Raw genomic sequence first — 4,862 nt, forward strand, 5'->3', positions numbered from 1 at the left:
AGAGCCCTTTCTCCCCCTACCACCACCAGCTTCTTGTTTTTCACGAATTTCAATTTCTGGTGTAGGGTGGATGTCATGGCGCCTGCCTCGTGAATCCATGGTCTGCCCAAAAGACAACTATACGATGGGTGAATGTCCATAACTTGGAAGGTAATCTGGAAATCACTTGGTCCGATCTTGATTGGGAGATCAACTTCCCCAATCACAGTTTTGCGAGACCCATCGAAAGCCTTCACAACTACTCCACTCTGCCTCATGGGAGGCCCTTGATATGATAGCTTTGAGAGAGTGGACTTTGGCAATACGTTCAATGATGACCCAGTGTCCACCAGCACATTGGACATGACGTCGTCTCTATAACCCATAGATATATGTAAGGCCAAGTTGTGGTCTCTTCCCTCCTCAGGGAGATCAGAGTCACAAAAGCTCAGGTTGTTACAAGCAGTAATGTTTGCAACAATGCTATCGAATTGCTCCAAAGTGACATCGTGATCCACATATGCCACATCCAACACCTTCTGCAGAGCCTCTCGGTGTGGTTCTGAATTTAAGAGTAAGGATAACACAGATATTTTGGATGGCGTTTGTAGAAGTTGGTCTACAACATTGTACTCGCTTCTCTTGATGAGCCTCAACATCTCATCACAGTCTTCTTTCATATTGCCACTCGGGCCATTAGAAGTAGGAGTTTTCAGTACGGAGGAGGGCTTAACAGCAAGTGCCGGATTCGGAGAATTCACAACGTTCCCAATCGGGCGTTCAACAAAATCAGCATTAATTTGAGGCTTCGGCGGTGCTGAAAATACACGGCCACTACGGGTCAAACCGCTAACATCGGCAATATTCACAACAGAAGAATAGGGCAAGGACATCTCTTTCCCATTCTCTACTGCTACAGCGTTGTAGCGATAGGGAACTGTCTTTTCAGAAGGGTAAGGCACAGGACCAGCAGGCTTAATGATCAGAGCGGGAGAAGCCTTTTGCTTGCTACCATTGTACTTGACGATAACAGGCTCGGGTATCCGGAACACTGGGGCGATCACATTGACCTCAGGCTCATCTTTATCAACATTCCTGTTTTGAAGGATCTCAATGACTCCTTCATCCAGCATTTCCTGAAGATCTTTACGCACCTGGCGACAACCCAATGGGTTAACAGGGCATATTCGGCATCTATCATGGTCATGCTCATAATGACTGTAGTTACATAACAAACGGTGCGTCTCGACCAACGATTGTTGAATATGACTGACATATTTGACCTTGTATTTGCCAGGGCAACCCTGGACCATGTTGACAGATTTCCCATGCTCGGGCAATGGGTTCTTCTTCACATTAGGGCCTACGTCCTCAAAACATAGAATACCACACCTCACAAGATCTTGAACCTTGGTCTTCAAAGGGTAACAATTCTCCATGTCGTGGCTGGGAGCACCAGAATGGTAAGCATAATGCAATTCGGGCTTATACCACCACTGGGGGTTAGTAGGTATAGCCTGTGGGTCTCTCGGAGTAATCAACTTCCTCTCTATCAAAGAGGGATATAATTCTGCGTACGTCATCAGAATAGGATCGAAAGTGACCTTTTTCCTCTCGTAACTCGTATTGGTTTGATTACTGTTTCGAGGTTGGTAGGCCTGCTGTTGCGGACGATGCTGTTGTTGTTGATATTGCTGAGGTGGTTGCTGATTGTTGCTGTGATGCTGGTACTGTTGATTATCTCTAAAGACAGGTGCTATATGAGCCACCTGGTGCTGGTTACTGGCGGGACGCACAGTCTTCCTCCTCACAGAAGGTCTTCTTGGTTTCTCATGGGAGGTCACAGCATGTGCCTCTCCATCTTTCTTCTTTGCAAACGCCCCATAACGTTTGGCCGAAGAGCCTTCTTCTCTGGTTAACCGTCCTTCACGGACCCCTTCTTCTAGACGCATCCCCATATTTACCATCTCGGTGAAGTCAGAAGGAGAGCTAGCAATCATCCGCTCATAATAAAAAGAACTTAAAGTCTTCAAAAAGATCTTAGTCATCTCTTTCTCTTCTAGCGGAGGCACGATCTGTGCTGCCACCTCTCGCCACCTCTGGGCGTACTCCTTAAATGTTTCTTTATCCTTCTGGGACATGGCTCTCAATTGATCTCTATTGGGAGCCATATCCACATTGTACTTGTATTGCTTGACGAAGGCTTCGCCGAGATCATTGAAGGATCGGATGTTCGCGCTGTCTAAACCCATGTACCAACGCAAAGCGGCACCGGACAGACTGTCCTGAAAGTAGTGGATGAGTAGTTGGTCATTATCGGTTTGAGTCGACATCTTCCTGGCATACATGACCAGGTGGCTGAGAGGACAAGTATTTCCTTTATACTTTTCAAAATCAGGGACCTTGAATTTCATAGGGATCTTCACATTTGGAACCAAGCAGAGTTCGGCAGCAGACTTGCCGAAAAGATCCTTCCCTCTGAGAGTTTTCAATTCCTTGCGAAGCTCAAGAAATTGATCATTCATAGCGTCCATCTTCTCATAGACATCTGGGCCTTCAGACGGCTCAGAATGATAGATGGTGTTGTCTACCCTTGGCATGGTATGCACGACAGGAGGAGGAACAACAAGGACCGGGCTAGATGCCAGCATAGAAGCAAAAGTGGGCACAGGACCCTCAGGCATGAAATTGGGAGGCATCCCCCACGGGAACCCGGTTGGCATGGCTGTTGGAACAAAGTGTGCACTGGCAGCAGGCACAGTAGAGGAGACAATCTCGGAGATAACTGTCCTCTGGGGAGGAGTTGAAGATGTCGGAGAAGACTGGCTCTGGGCAGCCGTGAATGACTCCATTAGGGCAGTCAATCTGGCCACTTCCTCTTTCAGTTCGCGGTTCTCTTGCTCTAAGTGATCCATTAGTCTTGAAATATTGGCTCTAGTGTAGTACCGGTGAGTCAGCTTGTCTTCAAAATAAATGAAGGATACAGAGTTAGACCACAGGGCAAGGGACTGGAAACAAAACCTGCTTATGCATATGATGCATGCAATGCTTGTGCATATGATTTGTTTTTTATTTCAAAGGAACTTTAGAGTTTTATTTGCAAATTTTGGAAATATTAAGCATTTTATCACATATGGAAATATCTCATCAAATAATATCAGGGAAAAGAAGTGCATCATCGTAAATCATACACAAGAGAAAAGGAAAATAATCGTCCTATGGATCCCTAGAAACAATCATCTAAAGCTCGGGACACAGGAAGATAAGATGCGCGAAGCCTCTTCACCTCCTTCTCGTAGGCTGCCTCCATATCGGCCTTCTCTTTGGCGTATTGATCATACTTCCTCTTCCAGAACTTAGAAGACTGAGGAAGTAGAGAAGTCCATACATCATCAGGGTCATCAATAACCTGATGCTCAAGAAACTCAATCAACGCATCCTTCTCCTTAATCTGCTGAAGCAACTCTTCACGTTCACGGATCCAGGCACGTGAAGGCCCAGCCATAATCATAGGTGTAGGTCTCGGATACTCGTAAGGCATGAGATACTTAGACGCCCTTTTCCTAACCCAAGCAGTGTAAGGCTCCAAAGCGATGCAATTCTTAGGACCCAACTCTTTCCTTCCTTTCTTATGAATCTTGCGCCAAGCGCGAACCATCCTAGCTTTCAAGTTTTGGGGATCTTTACCCTCCTGAAAGAACACACCCTCTAACAAAATGTTATTAGGTTTATCCTTTAGGGGGAACCCAAGCTGCCGACGTGCCAAAACAGGATTGTAGTTAATCCCACCACATGTACCAAGAAGAGGTACATTGGAGAATTCGCCACAAGAGTCAATAATCTGCACACCGTCATACACACGGTTATACCAAGAGATATCATCATTAGTGAGAGACATAAGTCTCGTGGACCACCGTAGACATTCCTTGTTCTCCTTGAAAGTGATCGTCTTAGGTAAGTGAGAAATAAACCACTTATACAACAGAGGCAAACAACACACAATGGCGCCACCACCCTTCGCATTCCTCATATGCAAAGAGAAATAGGTATCGCCCAACAGAGTCGGAATGGAATTAAGAGTAGAGAAAATCCTAATAGCATTCACATCCACAAACTTGTCGATGTTGGGGAATAACACTAGCCCATAGATGAGAAGTACAAATATGGCCTCAAAGGCGTCCTCACTCATGGCTTTCCCATACATGGTAGCTTGAGCAATGAGGAACTCAGAACGGAGACCTTGAATTCCACCTTTGGTAGTCATATGAGCATCAACCAGAGATTCATCTATGTGTAACATGTCTGCTATCTCTTGAGAAGTAGGAACCCTTTCCAAGCCACTGAATGGCAACTGATCTAGAACAGGTATACCCACAAGATAAGCATACTCCTCAAGTGTAGGCAAAAGCTGAAAATCCGGAAACGTGAAGCAGCGGTACAAAGGATCGTAAAACTACACCAATACACTCATCAATCCTTCATCCACCTGAGTAGTCAGAAGAGGAAGAAGCTTCCCAAAACGAGCTTTGAAACCCAAGGGATCTAGTACATAGGATGTCAAATTCCTTAGCTCTTTCAAGTCTGGTTGTCTAAAGTTGTACTTCTTTGTATTCCTTCTTTGTCTTTCCATGTCTGGAAATTTTGCAAATAAACCCCTTAAGTTCCTTGAACATTTTCTTTATTATTGATGATATGAATGCAAATGGGTGCATGACTGCATGAATGCAACAATCACACTCAAGGATCAAGCAAAACACACCAAACAAAGGTCATGGGATGGATCATGTTATCCTTAATATCAATCATCCATTTTGGTGGATTATGGTTTACACCTTATCGACACCCAAGTTCCATTGATATTAAGGATACCTGAACGGATCAAC

Source organism: Lathyrus oleraceus, chromosome 4, assembly GCF_024323335.1.
Source record: "Lathyrus oleraceus cultivar Zhongwan6 chromosome 4, CAAS_Psat_ZW6_1.0, whole genome shotgun sequence".
NCBI classification, from domain to species: domain Eukaryota; kingdom Viridiplantae; phylum Streptophyta; class Magnoliopsida; order Fabales; family Fabaceae; genus Lathyrus; species Lathyrus oleraceus.